The 12,485-nt window shown below is 47.0% G+C and overlaps 1 long non-coding RNA gene across 1 annotated transcript; it reads left to right on the forward strand.

Moving 5' to 3' along the window:
* Positions 1-8,895: 8,895 nt before the first annotated feature.
* LOC120247578 lies at positions 8,896-11,411 on the forward strand. Its single transcript, XR_005532366.1, has 2 exons — positions 8,896-8,995; positions 11,069-11,411. It is a non-coding gene; the product is annotated as an uncharacterized LOC120247578 (long non-coding RNA).
* The last annotated feature ends 1,074 nt before the right edge of the window (positions 11,412-12,485 follow it).

A 12,485-nucleotide genomic window follows, 5' to 3' on the forward strand; every position in this document is an offset into this window, starting at 1 on the left:
GCAGCATCCACCTGTGTTCTTGGAACACATCCCCTGCGGATAGTGGAGGGACTACTGTGATAATAATAACTGCTGTTGTTTATCAACCTCTTATTGCAGGACAAGCACTTTCACATGTTATTTTTTAAGTTTATTTATTTATTTTGAGAGAGAGAGAGAGCGCGCAAGCGGGGGAGGGACCGAGAGACAGGGAGAGAAAGAATCCCAGGCAGGCTCCACACGGTCAGCATGGAGCCTGACGCAGGGCTCGAACTCACAAACCGCAAGGTCATGACTAGAGCCGAAGTCGGACACTTAACTGACTGAGCCACCTCACATGCTGTTGCATATACTCAGATAACTCTATGATGCATGTATAATGATTATTATCTCTTTTTACACATAAGGTCACTGAGGTTCAGAGAAATGTCACCACTTGGTCCAGGTCACATGACTGGTAAGAGGAAGAGCAGGGCTTCAATCCAGACCTCTCTTTTCCAGCTGTGACTCACCCACCAGGCCACGCTGCCTCCCTGAGAGCAGGGCCAAGTCATTACCCCTGCTTCCCTCTTCGGTGTCTTCCTTCTGTCCATCCAGTGAGAGGCCCCTGCCTTGGACTCTTTAGCTGGCAGAAGGATCAGAAGGTCTGCCAGGATCTGGCTCCTTGACAGAGTCAGTAATGACCACCGTCATTGTTAACCAAGAGGTGACCAGACACTGTGTCCTTTTTTTTTTTTTTAAGCTTATTTATTTATTTTAAGAGAGAGCGAGAGAGAGCATGTGAGCAAGGGCGGGGGCAGATAGAGAGAAGGAGAGAGAGAGAGAATCCACATTGTCAGTTCAGGGCCCCATGTGGGGCTTGAACCACCAACCATGAGATCACATCCTGAGCTGAAAACAAGAGTCAGACACTGAACCGCCTGAGCCACCCAGGCGCCCCAACCCTGCACTATTCATATATGCTCACAGAGCCCTCACAGCGATGCTATGAAGTCAGGACTATTATCTGAGGCTCAGAAAGACAGAGCTGCTCTCTTGAGGTTACACAGCTAGGAAACAGAGCCAGGGTTCCAACACTCGTCCTTCCGTTATCAGACTTTGGGACCTAGAAGAGGGAAGACAGATCCACTCTGGAAGGTTCATTCCCATACCACACGATGGTGGTTCCGGGTATCCCTTTTAGATGCCCATCAGGACCAGCAAGTGCCAGAGAGGGTTGAGAGCCCTGGGAGCACTCTAAATGATCCACTAAGAAAAGACCAAACCTTCTAGATGTATTTTTTCTTTTCTTTTTTTTTTTATTTAATATTTTTATTTATTTCTAGGAGAGAGAGAGACAGCATGAGCAGGGGAGGATCAGAGAGAGAGGGAGATACAGACTCCGAAATAGGCTCCAGGCTCCGAGCTGGCAGTCAGCACAGAGCCCGACGTAGGGCTCGAACCCACGAACCGCGAGATCATGACCTAAGCGAAAGTCGGACGCTTAACCGACTAAGCCACCCAGGCGTCCCTAGATGTATTTTTTTCTATTTCATCCTTCTAAAAATTTCTTTTGTGGGGGATCCTGGGGGCTCAGTCGGTTAAGCGTCTGACTTCAGCTCAGGTCATAATCTCATGGTCCCTGAGTTCGAGCCCCACGTCAGGCTCTGTGCTGACAGTCAGAGCCTGGAGCCTGCTTCGGATTCTGTGTCTCCCTCTCTCTCTCTCTCTCTCTGCCCTTCCCCATTTATGCTCTGTCTCTATCTCTCAAAAATAAATAAACATTAAAAATTTTAAAAATTCTTTTGTGTATATTTTAAAACATAGTTATTATAGCAGCATAATTGTACACTTATATATACAAATAGGTAAATCTACATTATATTAGCAATATGGGCCAAAGATTGCTTCCTCTTAGGGATGTCTGGTCACAAAAATTTGGAAGTCATTGGTTAAGACACTAAAGACTAGGGTTAAAATAATTATTATAGAATAATATCTACATATAAAAGAATGACTTAGGCCCCTACTTCACACCATATTCAAAAATTAATGCAGAATGGATCAAAGGCCTAAAACTGTAAGACTGTTAGCAGAAAACATAGGGGTAAATCTTCATGACCTTAGGTTTAGCAATGGATTCTTAGTTATGTCCCCAGAACAGAAGCATCAAAAGAAAAATTGAACCTCGTCAAAATTAAACACTTTTGGGGCACCTGGGTGGCTCAGTTGGTTAAGGTCTGCTTCTTGATTTTGGCTCAGGTCATGATCTCACCATTCATGTAATTGAGCCCTACATCAGGCTCTGTGCTTTCAGCACAGAGCCTCCTCGGGATTCTCTCTCTCCCTCCCTCTCTCTGCCCTTCCCCCCCACCCCCACTCTCTCTCTCAAGATAATAAATAAACATTTTTTTAAAATTAAAGACGGGGGGGCGCCTGGGTGGCTTAGTCGGTTAAGCGTCCGACTTTCGCTTAGGTCATGATCTCGCGGTTCGTGGGTTCGGGCCCCGCGTCGGGCTCTGTGCTAACTGCCAGCTCAGAGCCTGGAGCCTGTTTCAGTCTGTGACTCCCTCTCTCTCTGACCCTCCCCTGCTCAAGCTGTCTCTCTCTCTCTCCTAGAAATAAATAAAACATTAAAAAAAAAAAAAAAAAAAAAAAATTTAAAATTAAAGACGGGGCACCTGGGTGGCTCAGTCCGTTAAGCGTCCGACTTCGGCTCCAGTCATGATCTCACAGCTTGTGAGTTCGAGCCCGGCGTCAGGCTCTGTGCTGCTGGCTCAGAGCCTGGAGCCTGCTTCGGATTCTGTGTCTCCCTCTCTCTCTGCCCCTCCCCTGCTCATGCTCTCTCTCTCTCTCTGTCTTAAAAATAAATAAAATATTTTTAAAATAAATAAATAAATAATTAAGTACTTTTCTGCATCAAAGGACACAATGAAGAAAATGAAAAGGCAGCCTACAGGATGGGAAGAAATATTTGCAAATTGTGTATCTGATAAGGGACTAGTATCCAGAATATACATAAAGAACTCTTGGGGCACCTGGGTGGTTCAGTCGGTTAAGCATCCGACTTCAGCTCAGGTCATGATCTCACAGTATGTGGATTCAAGACCTCTATGCTGACAGCCAGCTCAGAGCCTGGAGACTGTTTCAGATTCTGTGTCTCCCTCTCTCTCTGACCCTCCCCTGTTCATGCTGTCTCTCTCAGAAATAAATAAAACACATTAAAAAATTAAGAAAAAAGAACTCTTACAACTTAGTTTTCAAAAGTCAAACAACCCATTTTATTTATTTATTTTTATTTAAAGTTTAAACTTTAAATTTTTTAAATGTTTTTTTTTTTTAAATTTATTTCTGGAGAGAGAGAGAGACAGCATGAGCAGGGGAGGGTCAGAGAGAGAGGGAGACACAGAATCTGAAGCAGGCTCCAGGCTCTGAGCTAGCTGTCAGCACAGAGCCTGACTGGGGCGGGGCGCTCGAATCCAGGAACAGTGAGATCATGACCTGAGCCGATGTCGGACGCTTAGCCGAGTGAGCCACCCAGGCACCCCTTAAGTTTATTAATTTAAGTTTATTTATCCACTTTGAGAGAGAGACAGAACACAAGGGGGTCGGTTCAGAGAGAAGGAGAGACAGAATCCCAGGCATGGTTCCATACCATCAGTGCAGAACCCAAGGCAGGGCTTGAACTCATGAACTGTAAGATCATGAACTGAGCCGAGATCAAGAGTCAGATCCATAACCAATTGCACCACCCAGGTGCCCCTATTTATTTGTTTTATTTTATTTTAAGTAGGCTCCACGTCCAACTTGGGGCTTGAACTCAACCACCTGAGATGGAGGTGCATGCCCTACTGACAGCCAGCCAGCCGCCCAATAAACAACCCATCTTAAAATAAGCAAAAGAGGGGCACCTGGCTAGCTCAATCAGAAGAGCATGCGACTCTTGATCTCAGGGTCCTGAGTTCGAGCCCCACATTGGGTGTAGAGATTACTTGAAATCTCTTGAAGAAATAAATGAATAAACTTTAAAAAATAAATAAGTAAAATGAGCAAAAGACCTGTTAGATATTTCTTCAAAGAAGATACACAAGTGGCCAATAAGCAAATGAAAAAGATGCCCCAGATAAACCAATGGTTAGTTGCCTGAGGGGGAGGAGGATGGACAAAATGAATGAAGGAGATTAAGAGGTACAATCTTCCGGTTATAAAATAAATAAGACATGGGGTATAATGCACAGCATAGGGAATATAACTGATAATACTGTAACAATTTTGTTCTCTTTTAGTATTTTATTTTTAAGGAATCCCTACACCCAACTGGAGCTTAAACTCACAAACAGGAGAACAAGAGTCGCACGCACCAGTAGCTGAATCAGCCAGGTGCCCTTATAATAATTTTGTATGGTGACAGATGGTAACAAGACTTATTGTGATGATCATTTCATATGTATATACATATTGAATCACTGAGTTGTGCACCTGAAATGAACAGAACATTCTATGTCAATTATTCTTAAATTTAAAAAAAGGAAATAATGGGGGATAGAGATTACATTAAAAAATAATAAAATCGGGGCGCCTGGGTGGCTTAGTCGGTTAAGCGTCCGACTTTCGCTTAGGTCATGATCTCGCGGTTCATGGATTCGAGCCCCGCGTCGGGCTCTGTGCTGACTGCCAGCTTGGAGCCTGAAGCCTATTTCGGAGTCTGTATCTCCCTCTCTCTTTGACCCTCCCCTGCTCATGCTGTCTCTCTCTCTCTCTCTCCTAGAAATAAATAAAAATATTAAATAATAATAATAATAAAATCTTGGGGCACCTGACTGGTTCCGTCAGAAAAGTATGCGACTCTTCATGCCTGAGGCATGAGGTTCCGCCTCACGTGAAGGATAGAGATTACTTAAAAATAAATAAAAACTTTTCAATATAATGATAACACAATATTTTAAATAAATAACTAAAATCCTAAAATAACAAAGGCGGGGGCACCCTTAGTTGGTTGAGCATCTGACTCTTGGTTTTGGCTCAGGTCCTAATCCCAGGGTCATGGCCTCAAATCCCATGTCAGGTTCTATGCTGAGCCTGGATCCTGCTTGAGTGTCTCTCTTTCTCTCACTCTACCTCTCTCCCTCTCTCTAAAAAATATATATATGAAGAAAGAAAGAAAGAAAGAAAGAAAGAAAGAAAGAAAGAAAGAAAGAAAGAAAGAAGGAAGGAAGGAAGGAAGGGAAGAAAGGAAGAAAGGAAGAAAGGAAGAAAGGAAGAAAGGAAGAAAGGAAGAAAGAAAGGAAGAAAGAAAGGAAGAAAGAAAGAAAGAAAGAAAGAAAGAAAGAAAGAAAGAAAGAAAGAAAGAAAGAAAGATGCTCAACATTATTAGCCATATGGGGAATGCAAATTAAAGCCACAATGAGATACCACTTCATACCTGCTAGGATGGCTATAATATTTTTTTAACATTTATTTATATTTGAGAGTGGGGGAACATTTATTTATATTTGAGAGTGCTGTGAGTGCAGAGCCTGATGTGGGGCTTGAACTCAAGAACTGTGAGATCATCACCTGAGCCAAAATCAAGTCAGTCGCTTAACTGACTGAGCCACCCAAGCACCCTGGGCTATAATCTGGTGTTTTTTTTTAATTAAGGAAAATTACAAAAGTTGGTAAGAATGTGGAGAAATTGAAACCTTCTGCACATTGCTTGTGGTATGTAAAATGGTGTAGTGTTGTGGAAAACACTTTGGTGGTTCCTCAAAAAGTTAAAGATGGCCATCTCCCAGGCATATATCTGAAAGAATTAAAAACACGTATTCAAACAAAACCCTGTATATGAATGATCATAGCAGTGCTATTCATGATTGCCAAAAGATGGAAACAACCCAGTGTCCTTCAACTGAGGAATGAATGGATAAAGAAAATGGGGCATACCATACAATGGAATATAATTCAGTCATAAAAGGGAATAAAATATTGACACTTGCTACAACAGGCTTGAACCTCAAAAACATTATTCTAATTAAAAAAAAAAAAACAAAAAAAAACAGGGGAGCCTGGGTGGCTCAGTCGGTTAGGCATCTGACTTCAGCTCAGGTCATGATCTCTCGGCTCTTGGGTTCAAGCCCCGCATCAGGCTCTGTGCTGACAGCTCAGAGCCTGGAGCCTGCTTCAGATTCTGTCTCCCTCTCTCTCTGCCCCTCCCCTGCTCACGCTCTGTCTCTCCTCCTTCAAAAATAAACATTTTAAAAAAAAGAAAAAAGCCAGACATAAAAGGTCGCATATTTTATGATCCCATTTATATGAAATATCCAGAATAGGTAAATCCCTAGAGACAGAACACAGTGGTTGTCAGAGGCTGGGGGAGGGAGAAAACGGGGGGGGGGGGGGGCACGGTGGCTACTTACTGGGACATGGGCTTTGACTTCGGGGTGATGAAATGTTTTGAAACTAGATAGGAGTGAGGATTGTGCAACATTGTAAGTATACTAAATGCAACTGAATCCTATACTTTAAAGGGCTTAAGGTAACCTCAATAAAACAAAAATGATCTTGAAAGAAATACACGATCATGATTAAAAGTATATATGTATTTTTCAAACAGCACAGAATGGTACTAAGTGACCTCTGTCCCACTTCCCATTTCTATTCCCCAAAGGTAAGGAACACAGATACTACAATTTCGTGCATATTCTTCTTCAAATGTTTTCTGTATACATATAGAAATGTGCCATATGTGTGTGTTTATGTGCAGATTTTTCCTTTGTCTTTTACCCAAATGGGATTGTGTTATGCTCAGCATACTGCCTTTTTCCTCTTGGCAATATATCAATGACCATTCCATATCAATACATTTTTTAAAAAAATTTTAAATGTTTATTTCTGAGAGAGAGAGAGACAGCATGAACAGGGGAGGGACAGAGACAGAGGGAGACACAGAATCTGAAACAGGCTCCAGGCTCTGAGCTGTCAGCACAGAGCCCGATGCGGTGCTCGAACCCACGACCTGCGAGATCATGACTTGAGCTTAAGTTGGAAGCTTAACCAAATGAGCCACCCAGACACCCCTATTTTATTTTATTTTTAAAGTTTATTTATTTATTTTAAGAGAGAGAGAGAAAGAGTGCAGAGGAGAAGCAGAGAGGGGAGGAGAGAGAATCCCAAGCAGGCTCTGAGCTGTCAGAGCAGTGCCCATCGACTCGGGGCTCCAGCCCATGAACTGCTGAGATCATGACCCAAGTGGAAGTCAGACACTGTCTGACTAAGCCAGCCAGGCGCCCCTCAGTACATTTTTCCTAATGGCTCCATTGTATGAAAGTCCCATACCCTCCCCATCTCTCCATCCTCAGAGTCCTGAATTCCAGCTCCCCTCCTGCTACAGACTCCTCTGTGACTTTGACCTCCATTGTTGCTTCTTCACATGGCATTGTGAGGAGTCACTAATGTTCAGCAGGTGCCTGGCCCCAGAGGCTTTGTAAAAATGACAGCTCTCTTCTCCCTCACTCTGCAACTCTAGGATCAGCTGAGGGTCCCGAAGCATAATACTGGGAGTCTAGACTCCCCCTTTTACTAGCTCTGTGACCTCAGGCAAGCTCTCTAGCTCCCCTGCACCTCACTTTCCTCTGCGGCATTGAGGAGAGTGTCAGTCCTCAGGAAGAAACATGTGAAGCACCGAGCACCAGGCCCAACTCAGAGCTGGCTGGCATCATACGATCTTTCAGGAAGAAAAGATGGGCCGAGCCCTGGGTCTGTGGCCACCTGCCTCCGGGTAGGGCCCGCATGCGGGGTGCTGAGGCGGGAAGGTGAGGCCCGAGCCGGGCGGCCCTGGGAACCCGGGAAGGAGGCTAGGCTCAAGTGGAAACGATTAGAATGAGAACAAACTGGCTCCTGAATAGAAGCTTTTATTCCTGCCGGAGAGGGCTTTGTTCCCTAAACACGTGACACACAAAAGCCTCCACTCGAATTCGGGAGCCCTAATTGGTTCTCAGGTGGGGGAGGAGAGGGGTGTCCGGATTTAGGGATTCCTTAAAGGGACGATACTATGGAGAGCTGGGCTCAGGGTTCGTTCTCATTGTCAGGGGGAGGGGATGGGATGCGGTGGAGGGGGAGAGAGCTGGTCCGGTGATGGGGGTGGGGCAGCTGTTCAGAAGAGGAGGGGGAAGGGAGAGGAGGGGAGATAGAAGAGAAGGAGAAGGTGGAGAAACTGTCAGGCCCTCAGCCCCTGGCCCTGTGCCTGGAAAATAGTAGGCACTGGAGGGAAGGGAAGACAAGGAAGGGAAGAAAGGGGAGGAAGGGGCAGAGGAACGGAGGAAAGAACGGAATTCATATTTCTTACCCAAGTCCCATAAAGCCCTGTCTGGTTAGGGCCCCTCCTCTGTCCCCAATTTCCTTCCACTCCACTCTAACCCTCTCTCACAGGGCTGCCTTTTGGTTCCTCAGATACTTCAAGCCCCCACTCTGCCCCAGGGTCTTTGCACTTGCTCTTCTGGTACGCTCTCCTGTCCCCCTCCCATCTTCCCAGAGCTATCCTAAAGTTCTAGTAACACTCCCTCAAGAGAAGACTTCTCAGGCCCCCAGGACTCTACCCATCACCTCATTTTACTGTCTTCAAGGCCCTTATCACTCACAGAAATTACTGGATTGTTGTCAGATCCCAACTCCAGGAGAGCAGCATGACCACATTTGTCCGTCTTCCACTCAGCTCTATCCTCAGCTCTCAGCACAAAGCCTAACACACAGCACACAATCCGGAGACCTGAGACTGGCTGGCCTGTGCAGCGGGGAGGGGGTGGTGGCCGCAATAACTACCAACACTTCCCGGCCTCCAGAGCCATTGTCTTTAGGGTCAGCTGGGCTCCTGCCTCCTTTTGAAACTTTCTAGCTGGGTGGCCTTGGCCAAATCCCTTTGCCTCTCTGACTTCATTTTCCTCTTTTTCAAATAGTGTAGAACCCATCCCACAGAGGTGTTTCAAGGGATGAAGAGAGAGTTTAGGCACTGGACACAGATTGGTATATAATGGGTACCTGATAAACAATAGCTACATTGACAGTAAGCATTTCTCTTTTTTTTTAATGTTAATTTATTTATTTTGTGTGTGAGAGAGAGAGAGAGTAGGGGAGGGGCAGAAAGAGAGGAAGAAAGAGAGAGACTCTCAAGCAGGCTCCCGACTGTCAGTGCAGAACCAGATGCGGGGCTGGATACCGTGAACCGTGAGATCGTCACCTAAGCTGAAATCAACAGTCCGACATTTGATGGACTGAGCCACCCAGGTGTCCCCACAGTAGATGTTTCTATGGAAGGCAGAGAAAGGACTCCCATTTTCGGAGCCCCAACCACGTGCCAGGCACTCCCATATGGTATTTTAGTGAATGTTTATAAACAATGTTTCAGGCACATTTTGATAGTTCCCATTTCATGGATGAGAAAACCGAGCCTCAGAGGTTAAGAGATTTGCCTAAGGTTACACAGGGGTAAGTAGCAGAGTTGGGATTCAAACCCAGTGCTGTCTCTGTGCTCCGCCCATTCTAACCTCTGTGCCTTCTTTGACTTCTGTTGCCTGGAGGCTGGAGGCGCAAGGAGGGGTTCAAGACCCTGAGGGTGGGAATGGGCAGAAGGAACACCCTCAGGGACCTGCAAACAGGAAGCTCTCTCTCAGTGGCCTCCATTAGTACCCAGCACGGGGCCTCATTAGATCAGTAGGTTGAGTTTCTGAACCCACAGGCTCTGTGCTTGTGACTTATTAGAGCACCTACTCTGTGCCAAGCACCAGGATACAGCTGTGAACAGAAGATATCTTACAGTCGTGCACTAATGGGGCCAAGAAGGGTTTAAACAGGAAGCCCTTTGAAATCTCCAGTGAGGACAGTCTTTTCCCCTATGGTGCAGGGTAGTGGCACCCACGCTCTGCCAGAGCTCAAGTGTTGTTGGGACCCTTCCCTGCGGCTAATCCCAGCCTGGATCCTGGGTGTAGGGGCCCCTTTAAGAAGATCATGTCCCACCCCACCCCCCGCCCCCCATAATTAGCCAGCTAAAGAAAGAGCTGGCTTGAAATGGGATTGTGCAGACCCAGCTTTGGGCCCCGAGGACGCTGGATTGGGGATTGTTATGCTAATCGCCTGAGATCAGCAGTTCCCGTGCCCTTCAGAAGGCAGGTAGCTGATGTCGGGCTCTGCCCAGCGGCTGTGGCTGCAGTTCTGCGAGAGGGCTGGGCTTCTCCTCCTGCTTCCTGCTTCCTCTGCCCGCCCCCCCCTCACCCCACCCCGTCAGACTCGCCCTGCCTGTCCTCCCCGCTGCCAGTGGCTGGGAGGCTCGGCCTCTCCTAGAAATGTCCAGCCCAGCTTCTCTCCGTTCTCCAAAGAGAAACCGGGTCCCACAGCCACCTGCTTGCCTTCGGTTTGGGCGCTGTTGGAAGACACAGAGGCAGGAAGAAGAAGGTACCCAGCCTGTCCTTAGAGCCTGCTCCCTTTTCCAGGCACTGAGCCGCATCCTTCCTGGATCCTTCTTGCCTTCCCAGCTATGGAAATCACACTGGGTGGTGGCTTTGTCGCTCGCTAACTATGCCAACATGAGCAAGTGACTTTGTCTCCCAGAGCCTTGGTTTCTTCAACTGTAAAATAGGTTGATAATAATAGTATCTGCCTCAATGGAATGAAATAAGATGAAATGAGGGCAGGCATCAATCCGGAGCTTGATAGAGGCTCTGATGTAGAGCATCCACTATATGCCAGCCCTGCATTTGGCCCTTTTATACGGCATTTGCCCAGTTTGCTTTTCAACCGTCCTGCGAGGTAATTAGCATTATCACCCCCATTTCACAGATGAAGAAACCAAGGCTCCAAGGAGCTAACTCACTTGCCCAGGATCCACCCTGAGCCGACCTGTTCTCTTAACCTTTATTCTGCTCTTTGGCATGTGGCCATTGATGGTGCAGGAGGTGAGCTTGGTTGGTATAAAAATGCTCACATAAATATGAGGAATCGTAATATATTGAATGTACCGAGGGAAAAAATAAAAACCAGCATTGCAAGCCTAGGAATTCACACATAGTATTGCTTAGGTTAAATATATTTAAATCCGTACAATGACTAGTACAAGTCTGATCATAGCAGCTTTTATTCATAGGAGCCAAAACCTGGAAACAGCTGAGACATCCATCAGTGAGAGCACGGACGATCAAACCGGGGTGCAGCCATGCAATGGGATACTCCTCAGCCAGCAGTGAGAGGGAACAAGCTGCTTATCCAAGATTGTGGACCAACCTCACAAGCACGTTGAGTGAAAGCAGCCAGACTCAAGAGAGTACACACTTTTTGCCTCCGTTTACATGAAGTTCAAGAACAACTAAAACCAATCTATGGCGAGGGAAGTCAGAATAGTGGCTACCAACTGGGGACGGTCTTGACAGGAAGCAAATCCGAAGGAACCTCCTCGGGTGATGGGAATTCATTATATCCTGGTCTGGGTGCAGTCACTTGGGTGTCTGTATAGGGAAAAGTGCACCTGGCGGCATCCTTAACATTGGTTCAAATTAATGTATGTGACCTATGCATCAGTTACATCGTTTAAGTTAAAAAGAAATTAATTCATTAAGGGGAAATTCTAAGTAGTAGTCAGGAGTTCCATGATAATGGACAAGAAGCAAAAGCAAACAAAACAAATGCCAATGACTCAAGGTGGCAGAGGTATCCGGGTACGTTCTGGGCAGCGCAGTTACTCGGTTTCCCCCCTCACAGGTGCCACATAGCATACGAGACGCCTAGTGAAATTTGAATTTCAGACAAATAAACAAGTACCTTTTTTTTTTTTAGTATAAGTATGTCCCATGCGATATTTGGGACGTACTTACACTAGAACATGTATTTATTTGTTTGTTTGACCTTGACTCGTTGTTTATCAGAAATGAGAATTTAATCCGGGCGTCCTGTGTGTTTTTATTTGCTAAATCTGGCAAGCCTGCCCTCTCGGGGACCCCGCCCCGTCTCGCAGCCCGGTGCCCACCGCAGGCGGGAGCGCCCCGCGCGGTGCAGTCACGCCGGGCGCAGCCTGGCAACGCGGCCACAAAGGGAGCCCGGGAGGCGGAATCTTTCCACATGCCTGATCAATGGGGGCGCGGAGACGGCGGTGCAAACAGGCCTGAGACAGCCGCACAAAGAGGAGGCCCCTCGGCCGCTCCCGCCTTCCATTGATCCGGGCCCTTTGTGGCTCGGACAACGGGGGCGCGCGGGAGGCGCCTCGCAGGGACTTGGCCATTCTCCTTAGGGGGAGAAGGCGCAGGAGGACCCCCGCGCCGCCAGCCCACCCCACCGCGTCCTCCCCTGCGGGCCCCAAGTCCGAGGTCCGGCGTAGTCCACATCGCTTCCGGAGCACAGGGCAGGGCCTAGGGTGGTGTTGGGCCAGGCCTAGGAGGGTCCTGTATTCCAGAAAAGTCTGCAGCCTGCCGGTGGGACCAGCCACCCAGCCCTGGCTTCCTGAGGACCCCCCCAGTCTGCCCTGGCAGGCTTTTGTATCCCCCTGGTTACAGGCAAGCCTTGCAGTCTTT

This window comes from Hyaena hyaena, unplaced genomic scaffold, assembly GCF_003009895.1.
Source record: "Hyaena hyaena isolate Hyena2069 unplaced genomic scaffold, ASM300989v1 scaffold_0, whole genome shotgun sequence".
NCBI lineage: Eukaryota > Metazoa > Chordata > Mammalia > Carnivora > Hyaenidae > Hyaena > Hyaena hyaena.